Genomic DNA, 18,717 nt, shown 5'->3' on the forward strand with positions numbered 1-18,717 from the left:
GGCAAGACCACCTGCGAGGCAAAAAGCATCCAGAGAGAGCCAAAACATTAACAGAGCCCAAGCTTGTAAGAGAGATTGTGCGTACCACGCTGGAGAATTTGGAGTTTATCTTATAAGCAAAAGGAGTCAAGAAAGTATTTTATAAAGAATCAGATTTATCTTTTAGACTCTCATGATGAGTGTGGCGGATAGATTGAGGAGTTGTGCAGGTTGAAGGGAGCAAGGAATGAGACTGGAATCTGGAAATTCTGGAAGAGTGTTGCAGTGATACAGACGGAAAAAGGATAAGGTAGCAGATTCAGCAATAAGAGTTTTTTTTTTTTAGGACAGTTTAGTAAACCTCTACTCATCCTTTAAGACTCATTTTAGTATTACCTTTGCTGTGAAATCATTTCCACCCTCTCCAGATTGGCTCACTCATTCCTCTTGGCTCCTATAATATCTTTCTCATACCTCTCCTCCCTTCAAACACTCATCACATTGTATTATGACTATTAACTTGAGCTCTTTGAAGGTAGGGTCTGTGCTACATGAATCCTTGAATCTTACCAGCTAACACGTGGATGGCACATAGAATTACTCAGTGGTATTTATTTTGAAAAAGTAAACAAATGAACGAATAAAAAGAAGAGGGAAAATAGAACTAGAGGTAGAAAGCTGAGGGGTCTGGAGCAGGTACAAGAAGCGGAGCCACCCAAGGAGACTAAGAAGGAATATTCAGAGTTAGGACAGAACTATGAGAATCACTTCTTGGGCTCGTGGCAAGTCATGGGAATAGAGCTTTTTAAGAAGAAGGTAACAAGAGGTGCCTGAGTGGCTCTGTCAGTTGAGCATCTGACTCTTGATTTCAGCTCAGGTCATGATCTCAGGGTTGTGAGATTGAACCCCTCTGCTGGGCTCTGTTCTCCATGGGGAGTCTGCTTGAGATTCTCTCCCTCTGACCTTCTCCTCCCTCTGCTGGCATATGTTCTCTCTCTCTCTCTCTCTCTCTTAAAATAAGAAAAGGCAATGGTTTTTGGTGCCAAATGCAAGAGTGAAATTAAATAAGACAGAGAGAAAAACGTCCATGGGATTTGGCAATTCAGAGGTTGTTAGCGATCTTTGTGAGAGCAGTTTAATTGGAGTGAGTGCAGAAGCCGGAGCAGCCAGTTCACTTCTGGATGAGAAGCAAGAAAAGTGTGGACTCCTTTTTCAAGAAGGGAATGTGACACATAGGAGTACTTCAGGGGAAATACAGGGTCAAGGCGAGACGTTTTCAGGAAGGAGGAGGGTTTAAAAAACATTTGTAGGGTCAAACCAGACAGAAAAAAGAAGTGACACACATACAAGGAGCAAGTTAGGTAGATCCAGAGCACACTGGATAAGCATACCCACAGAATATTGATCAGGGTTTGGAAAAGAGGTCTTCAGTGACACACAGCAGGATTATGGCCTTTGCCCTGTTCAGCATTTTTATCAACAACTTGAAGTCGTAAACAATAAGGCTAACAAAGGTGTAAGTGAGACAAGGCTAACGACAGCCAGGATGGACTGCAGGATCAGGATTCAAAAGTCACTTCCGGGCAGCCTGAGTGGCTCAGTGGTTTAAGTGCTGCCTTCAGCCCAGGGTGTGATCTTGGAGTCCTGGGATCGAGTCCCACGTCAGGCTCCCTGCATGGAGCTGCTTCTTCCTGAGCCTGTGTCTCTGCCTCTCTCTCTCTCTCTCTGTGTGTGTGTCTCTCATGAATGAATAAATAAAATATTTTTTTTAAAAGAAAGTTTAATTAAAAAAAAAAGTCACTTCCACGAGTTGGATCACAAGTGAAATTTAACAGAAAAAGTAAGTATTCTACATGCAGGCTAAAAAATATATAAAATCTGAGAAAGTATACGTTGGAGGAGTTCTACCTTGAGAAGAATTCATAGGACGAAGACCTGGGAGTTCCGGGTGAGTTTACATTTGCCGAAAGACTTGTGAACACTTTGGCCACATTAGTGAGGTACATGCAGTGTACAGAACAAAGGAGCCTGGTCACACCACGGCTCGGTGGAGACGCTCTGCTCTGACTTGGACTTCACACTACGGGCGGGCCATTGATAACTAGGGCAGGTTTGGTCAGGGCGGAAAGATGTCTTGGAACCATGATTTGTGATCAATGGTTGTGGAAGCTGGGGAAAGAATAATTCAAGACATGTGATAGGAATTCTTAAGTACTCGTCAGGTTATCATATAGTAAAGAGGAGAGATTTCTTCCGAAGAGATTCACAGGGCAGAACTTTAATCCCAGGGCAAGAATTAAATAAAGGCAAATTCAATTTTGGCCTCATATGAGGTAAGAAGCCTATGGATTTCCCTCCCACCCTATGCATGAGTTTTAGGATTCTTAAAGCCAAATATAAAATGTATGGGGTCCAGTCAGTGATTTTCGACACATTTTTAAAGGGGTCTGTCACACAGACACACACACACACACACACACACACACACACACACACACACGAGATCTGTCTCTCAATTATGGCAATTGGAATGGAACTATGACTTCCAGAAGGAGCAGGCTTCCCAGTACTAGATATGCTCAAATAGAGGCAGAAAGACCTAGTTAAACCTCTATCAAGTTTGGAGGTCTGATTTGGGAAGAGGTTGGCTGTAGACCATGCAAAGGAAGAGGTGTGAGTGTGTGTGTGTGTGTGTGTGTGTGTGTGTGTGCAGAAGGGGAGAGAGAGAGAGAGAGAGACAGATAAAGGAGAAGGCAAGACAGAGGTACTGAGATAAACACTGTCATGGGCCGTTTCCATCATGTACTCACAAGAGCATAATAAAGCCCTTGTAATATACTAGAACTTGTGTGGTCCCGGGACCTAATTTGCATACTAATTACTGAGTGCAAATGGGACCGAGGGGTAGGGAGGGAGGGTGGGGGAGGCATGCAGGGAGCGAGGGGCCTGGACTGTTTGCTCTGCCATTTCATATCATGCTAACAAGCTAATCCGGCGTGCAGTTAGCTCCTGATATATAACTGCTCATTAGTATTATAATAAAGTACATGAAACAACCATAAAACGTTATATACTGCACAAGTGTTGTTTTCTTGCCAATTATCTGCAGGCGGATTTATCACCACAGTTGTTTCGAATTCCCCTTGGTGAGGTTTGGGCGGAATAAAGAAAGGTGTTGGTGGCGGCAGCAGCAGAGGGGGGCCTTTTCGAGGGGCAGACCATGTGTTTTCTTAAGTAGCACTTACTGATGCGCCATTTCATGAGAGTGAAGCATCGAGATCCCATCCTTCCCCATCTCGGCAGCTGGGGGGGTGGGTGGAAAGCAAGGAGGGTGGGCCCCAAGGAGGGCTGCAGGCCCACGGCTCGGGACCCGGAGACACAGCCCCCGTGGCCCTTTGGACAGCCCAGATCCGCCAGGGGCAGCGTCCTGTATCAGGCCACAGGCTGTTTAATGAGACCTTGTAAATCTGTACCACTTGCTTTCCAACCTTCCAGAGCAGTGGCTCAAGTAACCCAGTTCAAAGCAACACTTGGCCCCCACTGCCTCACCCCGAAGTGCTTATCGAATGACTTGTAGTTAGCAGAGGCAGCCTTGTTTGGGGAAGACGGTCCAGAGATCAGTGGTTCTTGCGAAGAGGTGCTTTCTGCCTCGGTGCCCTCGAGACACTCCTACACCCCAGTGCTCCGCTCCACTCTGCAGGGGAAGCTGGTGGCAAGTGAGGGAACTCCCCAGGAATTGGGCCCAGGCCACACCTCTCACGGTCACTCTACTCCATCATCACCAGCAGACACAGGAGAGGCCCATAATGGTGCTGGGATTGGGAAACAGAGAGGCCCCCTTCTCAGTTTCTCTGTTAGATCCCCTTTATTTAGTGATAGATCAGGAAGAGGCTCTGGGACCCTATCACCCCTCTTCACCCCGCCCCAGGCTGCCGGACAATCGCTAAGCTCTCACTGCACTTGGCTGGCAAGGTCTCTTTTGGGTGGCACCACAGCATATGACCAGCTCTTGACAGCCTCGTTGTCAGGAATGGGCCGGCCACAGGATACAAGAAGCCTTAGCTAGGCCCTGGATGTCCTCTCAGACCTGCGTGGGGACATCGACTTTAGTAGTTCCCTGGGAGCCGTGGCAGGACAATGAGTCAATTTTGTCTTGCTCTGTGCTGTCTTGAAGTACCAAAGGATGCATGTGGGTTCCAGGAAATGCATGTCAACAGCAAAGGCTGGGGGTGTCCATTAACAGCCACACTCCCTTTACTGATCCACGGTGGATCTGCTAATTCACTCATTATATTCAAACTTCGAATGCATTTGTCCTAGACTCTGGGCTCCTTCCCAAGAACCCAAATGGTTGTAAGCAAGACAAGGCAATACCAATAGGAGTTCCACTAAATTCCCAGAAGCCCCTCCCCACATGGAAGGTAGGGATGGAATGGAGCTGTTTTGTCTACATGGCCACCACCCTCACGAAGCCACATGGCTTTATTCCTAACAAGAGAACATGCTTTAACGACCCACTGGCCATACACATGCTGTATATGCGGTATGTGTATACGTACATCCATGCTGTTACTGCCCCCTGGACAACTCAGTAGCTCCCTTTTCTCCCTGTGAATGACATCTCCACTTGAAGAGCTTAATAATATGTCAGAACTTTCTGTTCTAGATATGTTCTTTGTTGTCTTAACTCTACACCCTTTATTTTTATTATTTTTTAAAAGATTTTATTTATTCACGAGAGACACAGCGAGAGAGACAGAGACATAGGCAGAGACACAGGAAGAGGGAGAAGCAAGCTCCATGCAGGGAACCCGAATTGGGACTCCATCCCAGGACCCCGGGATCACAACCTCAGCCAAAGGTAGTCGCTCAATCACTGAGCCACCCAGGCGCCCCAATTCTATACCCTTTAAATATCTGTCTGAATTAGACTACAGATGGCCAGAGAAGTGACTCTTGGACTCTCTTCTGATGCCAGAGGCATGCTTTCATGTCCCAGAGACTTTAGGTCAAGGAAATGGAGTATCAACATTCTCTCTCACACGCAATTCCATTTTATTATTCGGTTATCATGATAACCATGATGCTAACGATAATGGCAAAGATGATAAAAGAACGGCCACTTCATCGTGACACCCAATAGTCCCCAAATCCAAGGAGAGAACAGCAGGCTGAAAGGTGACTTGTGTCTCTAGAATAAACTACACAGAGTGTTGCAGCAGAGTTCGGGGCAAATAAGGGGTAGTTGGGATATAGGGGCAATTGTTATGTGAATTGACTAAAGAATCAAGCTCAAGTTCTTTAGCAGAGGCTATAAGATCTCCTGTGGATGGGTACCCACCTTGCTCTTCACCCCATCTTCTGCGCTCTGCCCCTCCCCCGAGGCCCCTGCAACGCTGGGTTGGGTCTAGTTCCCCCTACCAAAGGAGGCTTTCGCCTGTGCTTGTTCCGATCCCTCTGCCTGGAATGCCCATCAACTTTTTTCCACTGCCACCTCTTCATGCCTTGGGTTGGGCATTATCTCCTGCAGAAGCTTTTTCCAATACTCCACCCCTCACCTGATCTAATCTGCCCTCATGTGCTGTACTTACCTCTACCTCAGTGTCCACCAGCAGCTTTGGAACCTCTGCGGGGCGGGTGTCTTACTCCCTACAGCCCCAGCACCTAGCATAGGGCCTGACCCAGACCAAGCACTTAGTACATGTTTCTACTTATCGCAGTTTGAGACACCCGCTGTGGATTGAAGTTTTTTAGACTCACACTGGCATCCCAAACCAGACACAGACTTCGGTGGACTTTGGTTTACCCTCTAGTTAACAAACGCTAATCCAGCATGCGTGAGGCACTCAAAGCCAAGCAGTCCCCTCCGAAACCAGAGAGAAGTATTACTGTTTCTGTGATACTGAAAGCCTTTTTGCTTCATTGTCATCTACTTTCTCCTTCCTTTGAGTCTCATCCTAAGGGTGCAGGTAGCGACTGACCAGGTCCCAGGACAGCTCCACTGTGGCTGAGTCCTGCAGGCCACCACTCCCACTCCCCAAGGACCCTCTTCCTCCCATGCAGTGGGCAGTGGGTGTTCGGGGGCTGTTCAACAGAAAGCCCCAGGACCCCCCCTCTGCTCTGGGCTGCTCCCATCTGCAGGAGCCTTCGGTGGACCGGAGTGGGCTACTGATACCTTCCCCAGGGTAATGACCGAGAGGAACTGAGCCCACTGATGCAGCGCTCCTGACACTGTGTCAGCCACCCACCAAGCACTGGCATTGGACCATGCAGTCCAAGCCATAGTCCAGAGGATGTGCTAACCTTCTTCCCCATCGGAAGACACACCGTTATGATGAGAAGAGGAGGAAAAAAAAAGAACATGGACTTGGAAGTCCGAAAACACTTCTGTCTCTTCTAAGCTATTCATCCTTGGGAAAACTGCTTGGCTTTCTCAGCTCCAGTTTTCCTACCTATAAAATGGAATTAATAAAGCCCACCCATAATGCTAATAAGGGCCAAAAAATTTGATAGAAGATACCAATATATGCACAAATCTGAAGTGCCTACCCCTGGCAAACAGCAGGGACCCAATGAATAGTAAAGATAATAATAATAATAAAAAAATGTAAAGGTCAGAATTTGGATCTAAAAACCCAACAGCGTAGAATGGGGTGAAAGAGATGTGACTCAGCAATGAACTGTTTGGGGTTTGGGTTGGTAAGCAGCTCAAGAGGAGCCAGCAGCTGATGAGAGATGCCACTGCATTCACAAAGCGGTGACAGGCTCACCCGGCTCTGTCCTTGGTCAGCTGCCTCGGGCAGGGCAGGTCCGGGCACTATTCTCCAAGAGCCCCAATGACCATATATGTGAAGACCTACTATAAACCATAGAGCTTTTATACATGGATAGCAGTACTTTGAGCCAGCAGCAATATATTAATAAGTGAGGTAGAGACAATCCATAGTGACTTCAGAGGGGAGCAAACAGTACTGAAAGGCAGGGCAGGGGACTTAGCACCATAGAAAGAAAGGAGGGATCATCAGTTTGTAAAAAGGAGGCTGATGATCCCAGAGAGAGCTGATTCCTGTATGTCCCCCTTAAGGAAAACCCAAGAACAGGGAAGTGAAAGCTCATTAGACTCCTCAAATTCGGATTCTTTTTAAGAAAAGTATTTTCTGACAGTCAGACAAGATATCCAGACAAGGACTGCTTTGAAAAGTAATGAGCTCCCCCTCATAAGAGGTATTCAAGTAGAGGATGGTTGATGTTAGTTGGTCCTAATAGAGGGAATTCAGACAGGGAGGTCGGGACCAGAGCTCTCCTACACTGAAATGTCATGGCTAGAGGGGCTCTTTGCCTCCTGTTCTCTATCACCAAAGGGGCAGGGAAGAGTCAGAAATCCTCAAATCGATCACTTATCCAATATTCATTAAACATCTAGTGCATGCCAGGCACTGTGCTAGATGCTGAGAAAATAAGCAAAAATAAGGAAAAGATTTTGGCCTTGGCGCTCTTACAGTCTAATGGGGTTAACCGCCACGGCAGAGGTCTGGCCTAATGCCCGGGTGCAAGCCAGAGAGAATAACTTGGTGCCAGGAGTCCTCGAGCTGAGTCTTGAAGAAATGCTTTTACTGGATGGAAAAGGGGAGAGAGAATACAACAGGTCGAAGCGACAAGATGTGCAAAACCGTGGCATCCTGCACAAACACAGCACATCCAGGGAAGATGAGGTATGTGGGGAATGAGACTGAAGACACCGGTTCGGGTGAGGCACTTGGTGCAACTTACTGAGGACCCCTCTGATGTACGGGAAGGGTTATGGGAAGCATGGTGGGGACTGAAAACAGGGACACAGTCACTGCATTTAAAAATGATCACTGTCACGGGTCATAAGAAAGGACTGAAGTGGAAGGAGCCTATGGTAAGTGAAAGCACAAGCAGGGAAGGATGATTGGTGACACATGCTCAGAATTTTAAAAAATATTTATTTATTTATTTGAGAGAGAGAGAGAGAGAGCGAGAGAGCACACGAAGTGGTGGGGGCAGAGGGAGACAGAGAATCCTGAAGCAGACTCCCTATTGGGCACAGAGCCCAACACAGGTCTCCATCCCAGGACCCCGAGATCAGGACCTGAGCCAATTCAAGAGTCAGCCACTTAACCAACTGAGCCCCTCAGGGCCCCCCCCAAGTTTCTTCCTAATTGTAAATGTAACATATGCCCATTGTAGATAGTTTAGAAAATCAAGAGAACTCTAAGGAAGGATCCCACCACTCAACATAATATGTTGGTGTGATTCTTTTTATTTTTTTCTCTGCATAGTTTTAACCTTATTTTAGGAGCTCTGCTAAAATATCCTTCAAAAACATGATATTTTAATGGCAGTGCAATATTCCATCATATGACTTTACTATAATTTATGTAACCATTCCTTTGTTGTTGAACATTTAGGTTGTTTTCAGATTTTCCAGACTACAAATACTACTGAAATGGTTTGCATAAATCATTGACCACATGTCCAGTTATTTTCTTAGAATAGATTCCAAAAGAGAAATTACTAAAATAAAAGACATGAATATTTTAAGGCTTTTGCAACATATTATGAAGTTGCTTCCAGACAAATATGTGCTTTTACTGATAGTATATGAAAATACCTAACTCCACCTTCATTATTATTGAACTTTATAATTTTAAAAGTTGTCCATTTGTATAGGCAAAATGTTACCTCATCAATTTATACTAGCTGCATTAATATGCAGGCTTTCATATTTCTTTTGCAAACTGCTTGTTCATGCCTTAGTTCATTTTCTATTGAGCTAGTAATACTTTTTATTGATTTTTTTTTAAAGATTTAATTTATTTATCCATGAGAGACTCAGAGAGAGACAGAGAGAGAGGCAGAGAGAGAAGCAGACTCCTCCACGCAGGGAGCCCAACATGGGACTCGACCCCGGGTCTCCAGGGCTGAAGGTGGCGCTAAACCTCTGAGCCACCAGGGCTGCCCCCTTTTATTGATTTGTAAGAGCTCTTTATATATGAGAAATATCAACTGTTCTACTGTGTTTACAGCAAATCTTTGTTTTCCAGGAGTCATTTTGTTTTTGTTTTTGTTTTTAAACTGATGAGAACAGATACTACACTTGATCTTAGCCAAAAGGCCGAGAAGCGATGTTTTTGTTTTTAAAGATTTTTATTTATTCATGACAGACACAGAGAGAGAGAGAGAGACAGAGACATAGGCAGAGGGAGAAGCAGGCTCCATGCAGGGAGCCCGATGTGGGACTTGATCCCGGGTCTCCAAGATCACACCCTGAACCAAAGGCAGGCACCAAACCGCTGAGCCACCCAGGGATCCCTCAGGAGTCATTTTGATATTTGTCTTTTATTTTTGTTTATAGTGGGAATTTTGTTGTTGTATAGAAATTTAAAAGCTGGGATGCCTGGGTGGCTCAGCAGTTGAGCATCTGCCTTCGGCTCAGGGAGTGATCCCATACTCCTGGGATCGAGTCCCACATCAGGCTTCCTGTGAGGAGCCTGCTTCTCCCTCTATGTCTCTGCCTCTCTCTGTGCCTCTCATGAATAAATAAAATCTTAAAAAAAAAAAAGAAATTTAAAAGCTTTGGTAACTTATTCCATTCTGTTTATGCTAAGAAGGTCCTTCCCTAACCAGATACATACCCATATTTGATACAGATCTAGCTATTGCTTTATCCTTTGCATTTCAGTTTTTTAAAAAAGATTTTATTTATTTATTTGAGAAGAGGGAGGGGAAGAGAAAGAGCATGAGCAGAGAGGTGGGGTGGAGGGAGAAGCAGACTCCTTAATGAGCAGGGAGCAGGATGCGGGATTTGATCCCAGGACCCTAGGATCATGACCTGAGCCAAAGGCAGACACTTAACTGACTGAACCACGCAGGTGGCCCTGTATTTGGCTTTTTAATTCATCCGGAATTTATTTTGATATGAGGTATAAGGCAAGGGACTTACTCCTTTGCCACCTCCCATATTCCTTTTCTTTTAAGGTGAAGGAGGAAAGGTAAAGGGCAGGGAAAGAGGGAAGAATCTAGACTGAACCAGGTTTTGCTTGTGTGTTTATTTTTTTATTTTTTTAAAATTTTTATTTATTTATTGATGATAGTCACAGAGAGAGAGAGAGAGAGAGAGAGAGAGAGAGAGAGAGAGAGACAGGCAGAGGGAGAAGCAGGCTCCATGCACCGGGAGCCCGATATGGGATTCGATCCCGGGTCTCCAGGATCGCGCCCTGGGCCAAAGGCAGGCGCTAAACCGCTGCGCCACCCAGGGATCCCCTGCTTGTGTGTTTAGTTGGATGGTGCTTAAGGATCATTTAAGTTGCAGGATGAAAAAAATATAATGAGGTCACTTTTGAATATGTTGAATATGAGGTGCCCTGCAAGGGTTCAAGGGGAGATAGTGAGTTGGGAGTCGGAATATGGGCATGAAGCTCAGGAGAGAGGTCGAGGCCAAAGTTGTAGACATGGAGTCATCAGTGTGTGAGGGCAAGTGGTACGGCATGGATAAGCTCATGCAGGGCAGATGTATAAAGTAAAAAGAGACGAGTGTAGGTATTCTGCGCAGCAAGCATATTGAAGGAACATACAAAGGAGGAGAATCTAGGGAATGAGAATGAGAAGGAGGAGATAAAATCCAAAGAAATGAGTTGGAGAAGTTGAGGAAAAAGAGAATTTGAAGATGGAAAAGGTGATCAAAGTACCCATAAAGTAGTAAGACAGAACAGTCTATAATGAGCTGAGCGAGCTAGAGATGGGCCAGTGGATGTGCAAGAGTTAGGACTGCTGTTGAACAAGTTTATCAGTAAAGAGGAAGAGGAAGATGGGGCAGCGGAAAGGCATCTGTAGGAAGAGGGTGATTGATGAAGACGTGGTGGTGCCAGGTCTCAAGGAGCAGCGTTGATGCACTAGGGCACGGGGAGAGGATTAATACCGAGTCAGGGTGCAAGGCTGTGAAGATGACCCCCTGGGTGGGGGCCATGGTTAGGAGGAGAGAAAAGTTGAGCTTTTGGCCTCTAGTCTCTCTGTAAAGTAGGAAATGAAGTCATCTAGGGAGAATGAGGTAAACAGAGGCAAGGAAGGAAATTTTTTTCTTAAGAGTTTATTTATTTATTCATGAGAGACAGAGAGAGAGAGAGAGAGAGAGAGGCAGAGACACAGGCAGAGGGAGAAGCAGGCTCTCTACGGGGAGCCCAATGTGGGACTTGATCTCAGGACTCTAGGATCACGCCCTGAGCTGAAGGCAGATGCTCTACTCCCAAGCCACCCAGGAGCCCCTGGAAGGAAATTTTTTGAGAGAAAGGAAGGCCCTAAAACAACTGCTGTGGGAAATGGAAAAGGGAATGGACTATAGGCCAAGCCCACGGACTGGTGAGAAGCATTCAGGGCCTGGCTAAGGTTCATACTAGGCACACCGGTTGTGTGATTTTTCTCAGTCAAGCGTCGCAGGGCAGACATAGAGGAGGAGGCAAATACTCACTTGGAGCTGGATCTGAGATATGCAGAAAGGCAAAGGGGTAAGGAAAGTGGACCAAGAAATTCTTTAAAGAGATCGATCAAAGGGCCAAGTTTGGGTAAGAAAAAAAGTGAACCCAAGAGGGAATGATGGGCTTGTTACGTTGGAAATGGTCCAAGGATTGAGTCCAAAACCAGTGTCATGGGGAGTGAGGAAGGAGCACGGATGTCGGCATAGAAGGTCTGGTTAGAACGTGGGATCTGAGGTGGAGAAATTCTGGGGCACAGACGGAGGCTGGGGCTATGTGCGTGGCCTTCTGCTACAGGACTGGAGACTGGGGCAGGGAGTCCGGGATTTGGGTGGTCCCCGTGGGTGCTGAAATCCCCAGGCTGAAGGTGGGAATAGGGGTCCGGGAGACAGAGAGCCAAGGGCCAAAGTCCACGGTGGACAGGGGGTGGGGTGACATCAGGAGATGGCAGTGCCGAGAGGGCGAAGAGGCTGGCACAGGCCAGAGAGCAGCAGGGCTGCTTGTGCGAGGCTGAAAGTTCGACCCTCGACCTTGTGCACCCCTGGACCCTGGCAGCCTGCACGCATCTGCTGCAGGCACCAGGGGCCAACAGGTTCAGGGCACAGGTAGGCCACCCAAAGCGGGACAGCGGCGTCCAGGCTCTGTTTGTTTTGTTGGTTGGTTCCATCACCAACCGTTCACTCAAAAGGGATTTGATGAGACGGGTCCCTGAGCCCCGAGCACCGTGCCAGGGGTTGCACCGAGCCTACCTCTTCGGGAGCAATGCACTGGAGCCAGCAGCCTTTCCCCTTTTTGCCAAAGGTGGCCCCACTCTCCTTCAGCAAGCCCCCCACACCAAAGTCCTGCCACCAAAGCCAGGCAGGCCCTGACACGGCTGATGGCCGGTAGGGGATCTTCTTGTTACAGCTTTTTCCCCAGAGATAAATAGGCCACAGTAAAAAAGATTGCTACATCCTTTCAATAAAGATTTTTTTTCTTTTCCAGACAGCTTGAGAAATGTTTTAAAAGCTTCTCACATTTCCAGTGAAACCCACAGAGAAGAATTTTGCTTGTTATCAGCCCTGGAAGCCTCTGATAGACGGGTGACATTTTTTTTCTTTTTCTTTCTCTTTTTCTCTTTTCCTTTTTTTCACCAGCTGAAGAGAGAGTCACAGTGTGTTTTATAACTGGCTCTCTGCATTTCAAAAGCTCAACGAGAGCTCTCTGCTAACCCCGATAAGCCTTGGGCTCTTAGCGTCTTAAATACCTCTGACAAGCTATACATTACAGCGCTAATAATTTGCCAAATTTGCGCCCATAATATGATATCTGTAAAACGTCAAGGGCAGTAATGCGATTAGCGGTCTCAAATGAAATATCGAACATTCAGCGTTTAGGTCCTGAATAGGGGGAGAAAGGAAAGGAAATCAATTTCAAAAGCAGGAGGGAAAAAGGCGATAAGCGTGTAATAAAAATAGAGAGAGACAGAGGAGAGATGCGGAGGAAGCGAGCCGGACAGAGAGAGACCCGGGGACGAGATAGAGTCCCGGCTCCTATTCATGTTTTCGGCAGGTAAGAGGCGGTTAAAAAAAAAAAAAAAAAAAAAAACTTTTACGAATTAGTTTGAATGTGAAGCTGGGAAATAACCTTTGGTCACCAAGCAACTGGCTTTGGGTGGAAGGCAGAGGCGGGGGCTGGATGCAGCGAGGGCTCGGCCGAGCCTAGGGAGGGCCTTTCACTCTCTGCCCCCAACAGCCGCTTCCATAAAACACAGGAAGTTGAATTACAAGGAGTCTGAGGGTGGGCTCCCGCCCTGCCCCCACCCACCCGAGGTGGGAGAGTCGTAATGGACTAATTATCTGGCCAGCAGAGGCGGTGGCGGCAGTCGCAGGAGAGAGGGCCCGGGCTGTCACATACCAGGCTCTAGACTAAATAACAACATCTCACACCTGCAGCTTTACGAGCCCTCGCCGAGAGGGGAGCGTGAGCCCCCCCTCCTCCACCCCCTCCTGCTTCTCCCCGTCCACTGTGGGCCCCCACTCGAGCCAGGCCGCAGTGGGGGCACTGGTGTGTGTGTGTGTGTGTGTGTGTGTGTGTGTGTGTGTGTGTGCAGGAGGGGGAGGTCCTGCTGCAGGTATCTCTGCAAGCAGTGCTCCTTCTCCTTCCCTCAGGTGTTCCATCCAGGTGATGTCTCCTGGGCCGTCAGCAAGGCAGGGGGGCTGCACCTTCAATCCATCCCCTCCCAGGGCTCTCCGGTGAGCAGGTCTGCCTACATCCACCATCTATCTCAGGTCTCAATACACCCACCATGTATCTCAGGCCGAGGGACTGTCTCTAGGTTGGGCTGCCTTGGAGCAAGAGGGCAGAAATGACTAGGGGGTCCTCTTAGACCTGAGGGGACAGCAGAGGCAGGAGCCCTCAGCACATCTCTCTGCTCTGCTCTTTTCATTTCTCGCCCTAATACCATGCTTCACAGAAAGAAGCACTTCTTTCAAAATGTGCTGTGCCTGCCCTTTCTGCACCACTTGGTCTTGGAAGTGACCCCATAACCCCGAACCTCCCTCTTTTGCAAAGAGATGAGACAGAGCTGCATCAAAAGAAGAAAGAAAACAGTGATGGATGTAGGAGCCAGTGCCTCATCGGGGAGATGGCAGTCCAGGAGAGCAGGGCCAAGTCCTTTCCCCGCTCTGAATGCCGAAGTTCTCCAGTCCCACAGTCACCCTGCGGGCAGCTGGAGGATGCCAACCAGGAGGCAGGCCAGCTCACCTAGGCGGAGAGGGCCTGGAAGGTGGTAGATGGGCCGGGGTGGGAGAAAAGCAAACAGGCTGCCTGGGGCCTGTCCCAGACCCTTCCCCGGGATGGCCTGGAATGGCCATTCCAGGGCCACTTCTTGCGGCACCACGAGCCATTAAAATAGGAGTGCTCAGGGAGCCATCAGCCCAGCACAGATGACTTCCCCAGATGTGGCAGTGGGGCAGGATGTGGAAGCCCCCAACCCCAAGTGCACAGACAAAACATTCCCGCACTAACCATCCTCGGAAACCCCACAGCCCAGAGCCCCTCTTACAGATGCTTTCTAGACCATTTAGCAGGAGGCAGTGTTTATTTTTGAACATATGTTCTTTCCCATCTCTCGCCTCCCTTCTCCCTTACTAGTCCTTCCATACCTAAAGCTAACCTCTGGATGGGCTGCTGTTGGTTGTTAGGGCCAAGCTCTAGGGTGGGTAGCATGCTTTGTTTTGGCTTGGTTGCATGCTTTAGTGTGTGCACGTGTGCGTCCGGGCACACATGCACCCACACGCGAGCACATTTGATCAAAGCTCCATTGGTGGAGGGCGTGTACTATACAAGTTCAAAGAGTGCAGGTTCTCAGGAGTTGCCCAAGTTTGTGAGCAAATCCTGAACCAGGCCATAGGTTCCCTACTTTCCAAAACCTGTACACCAGTCAGAGATGGTTTCCTGGGCATTTTATTCCTATTGGGAAGGTGAGATAAGGGATAGAAGGTTGCTGCCCAGAAAGGAAATTTTTGGCCTCAAGCTTGGAATGGGCTCTACTTGGTTCCCTATCCATGCACAGGGCCCAGCATATTGCCGTGCTCGGTAATCGCCCACCCCCTCAGCTAAGGCCTCTCTCTTTTCTTTAATAAAATAGAATCCCCCAGTCCCTAAATGACCTGCTCAGATTTTGCCCCCATCAAAAAGCCTTCCTTGAGTAGTCCAGTCGGCCAGGTCATGATCTCAGGGTCCTGGGATAGAGCCCTGAGTCAGGCTCCTTGCTCAGCCAAGACTCTGCTTGTCTCTCTCCCTGTTTCTGCTCCTTGCCTCCTCCTCTCATGTCCCTCCCCCCACTCCTGATCATGCTTTCTCCCTCTCAAATAAATAAATAAAATCTTGAAAAAAAAATGAAGAAGCCTTCCTTAACTCAAATAGTCCAGAGTTCTTTTTCTTCTAATAGACATATACTAGCTGCCTCTTGTGTACCAGGCACCATGTTAGGCATTTTACGTGTTATTTTATTTAGGTTTCAGAACTCTAGATATTATTTTTTTTAAGATTATTTATTTATTTATTCATGGGACACACACACACACACACAGAGAGAGAGAGAGAGAGAGAGAGAGGCAGAGACACAGGCAGAGGGAGAAGCAGGCTCCATGCAGGGAGCCCGGCATGGGACTCGATCCTGGGTCTCCAGGATCATGCCCTGGGCTGAAAGCGGTGCTAAACCACTGAGCCACCAGGGCTGCCCAGAACTCTAGATATTATTATTTCTATTTTATAGGCAAGAAAACAGGCTCTAGAGTGATTCGTCCAATCCAGTGAGCAAGCAGTAGAGCTGGAATTCAAACTCAGGTCTGTCTGAATCAGAAATCCCATGTTCTTTCCATTATGTGATGGAACTTCTCACATGCAAATGTTTGTCGCAGTCCTTTCTAAAGTGTGGCCTTCAGGAAAGAAAATTACACCCTAGATTTAGTCTAGCCAGGGCAGAGACTAGAAAGGTTTCTCTCAATGAAGCCTAAGTTTGTAGCCATCTATATGACTTTGTTGTTTCATACATAGCTGACAGGTAACCAAACCCTGAGCTTTTCTCAGGCTCTTGGTGTCCCCCACACTATGTTTCCAGACACAGTGGCCTTTGGCGCTTGTTCCCTCTGCCTGGGATGTCTACCTCCTCATTCATTCTCTTGCTAATTCATTCACTCTTTCATTCATTCAATAAACATCAGTTGAGAGCCTACAACATGCCAGGTATGGTACTAGGCTCTGGGAATACACTGGTGAACAGAAAGAGACAAATCTCTTCACTGCACGTACAGTATAGGGACGGAGCGGGCATTTGTCAAATAACAACAGAAATACACGTGAGTCTGTGACAGAGGTAAGTTCTGCAAGAGCCACCCTGGGTGCATAGGAGATGGGACCTTGTCAGGAAGGTCAGGGCAAATTGACCTATGGGAAGCAATAACAGAGATGAGATCTGCTGTGAACCACACCTCCTATCCCAACCACCACCAGGCCCCACCAACCATTGACTTTGCCTAGAAAACTCCAGCAGTCTTTCAGGTCAGCTTTTTTTTTTTTTTTAAATCAAATCAGAACCTGGTTTTTAAAAAGATTTTATTTATTTATTCATGAGACAGAGAGAGAGAGAGAGAGAGAAGCAGAGACATAGGCAGAGAGAGAAGCAGGTTCCATGCAGGGAGCCTGGTGTGGGAATCAATCCTGGGACTACAGGATCATGCCCTGGGCTGAAGCCAGGCACTAAACCGCTGAACCACTCAAGTGTCCCTCAGGTCAGCTTATATAGCACTTCCTCGCAGTCTTCCCTGGTCCTCCAGACCAGGTTAGATCTCCATTGCTCTCTATATTCTTCTCTACAGCGTTTCACTTACATGAACTACTTGTTTAAGATCTATCCTCCCTAAAGATTGTAAACTCCATGAGGGCAAAGAATGTATCTCCTTGGTTGCCTGCTTGATATCTATTGTCAAGCACAGTACCTGGCATGTACTTGATATTCAACAGATGTTTGCTGAAAGAATAATCTTGCTTTCACATCCTATCCTGGGGCAGCTGAAGTTTGGGATCCAAGTACAGGAATTTGCATTTATTAAATTTCACATTAGACCATCCCAGATATTAGTATTCTAATAAATCTCAATCTTTCTAATATTTAGAGCACCTACTGTTTACCCTGAATGTACCTGATGTTGGGAAATACAAAGAAACTAGCACAGTCTTAGCTCTAGGAGCTGATAGTCTAGTTTGGGAGATAGATAAGAAAACTAGTAGTTCTAGGGGCACCTGGGTGCCTCAGTCAGTTGAGCATCTGACTCTTGGTTTTGGCTCAGGTCACGTTCTCAGGGTTGTGATATCGAGCGTCTCATTAGGCTACACCCTTGGAAGGGAGTCTACTTGAGATTTTCTCTCCCTCTCCCCCACCCCGGCCCCCACTTACAGATTCTCTCTCTCTCTCTCTCAATCAAATAAATAAGTAAGGAAGGAAGGAAAGAAAGAAAGAAAGAAAGAAAGAAAGAAAGAAAGAAAGAAAGAAAACTAGTAGTTCTGGAGCTGTTCTTATGCCCAGAGAATGGAACTGCTAAATCTGGCTGGGGAAGAGGGGTAGGGAAGGCTGAACTGAGAATTAATTTAAGATGGACACGAGGCAGGGAGGACTTTTCAAGAAGAGGAGGCAAATGTATCTTGGCATAGAGGCAAACCCAGGACATGTGAGGCCAATACATGGCAAGTAGTTCAGTTGACTCATGAGGGTCAGAATAGGGACTTTTGTAGATAGCTTCTTATAATCATATACACACACCACATTATCTCGGACTTCAATATTTTCTTACCATTCTTTTTTTCCAATCTGAAGAATGTCTTCTTGGCAGAAAATATGACAGAAAGTGGCTTCTGGTTATGTCTCTGTTACTCCATTTTTCATACTAGCTATGAGTTATGTTTCTAAGATATGTATCTGATCATATCACCACCACCACCCTTCCTGATTTAAAGCTTTCAGTGGTTACCAATTACCCCTAGAAGTCAGATTCTTTTTTTTTTTAATTTTTATTTATTTATGATAGTCACAGAGAGAGAGAGAGAGAGAGAGAGAGAGAGAGGCAGAGACATAGGCAGAGGGAGAAGCAGGCTCCATGCACCAGGAGCCCGACGTGGGACTGGATCCCGGGTCTCCAGGATCGCGCCCTGGGCCAAAGGCAGGCGCCAAACCGCTGCGCCACCCAGGGATCCAGTCAGATTCTTTATTATGGCAAATAAGGCTCTTGGTGCAAGCTTATGATTCCAAGCCCACTTTCTCCTCACACGCATCACGGGGAGCCACAGTGACTCTACTAACATGTGCACTTGACTTCCAGCATCATTTATTCTCTCTGAAGGGGGAGACAGGAGGGATGTTGAAGAGGTCCATGGCTTGGATCTCTTACTATTTCCCATGGAGCATCCTGCTCCCAACACCATGATTCCCACTTGCTGAGTTATTTATAGTTCCCTGAAAGCTTTTCTTTCTTTTGCCACTGGGCTTTTGCACATGCTACTTCCTTTGCTTGGAACACCATTTCCCTGGCTTTAAGTCAGGCTGGCACCTCCTTCCCCCAGTTTTCAGAATGCAAGGGAGGTATTACTTTCTCCAGAAAGTCTTTCTGCCTCCACTTCTGAAGTCCCACAGAACTATGTGCTCACTTTTCTAAGGGCAAAACCACTCTATGTTTTAATCTGCTTTCTGATCCCTTTCCCTTATTTG

The 18,717-nt window shown here is 47.1% G+C and overlaps 1 protein-coding gene and 1 pseudogene across 2 annotated transcripts in view; both read right to left on the reverse strand.

Annotated features, from left to right (window-relative positions):
• Window positions 1–18,717, reverse strand: part of RNF220 (ring finger protein 220) — a 228,638-nt gene that overhangs the window by 107,719 nt on the left and 102,202 nt on the right. The gene's annotated exons all lie outside the window — the stretch shown is intronic.
• On the reverse strand, window positions 8,954–9,130 carry LOC129520984 (U2 spliceosomal RNA; annotated as a pseudogene).

The sequence above is a fragment of the Nyctereutes procyonoides genome, unplaced genomic scaffold (genome assembly GCF_905146905.1).
Source record: "Nyctereutes procyonoides isolate TBG_1078 unplaced genomic scaffold, NYPRO_anot_genome, whole genome shotgun sequence".
Taxonomy (NCBI): domain Eukaryota; kingdom Metazoa; phylum Chordata; class Mammalia; order Carnivora; family Canidae; genus Nyctereutes; species Nyctereutes procyonoides.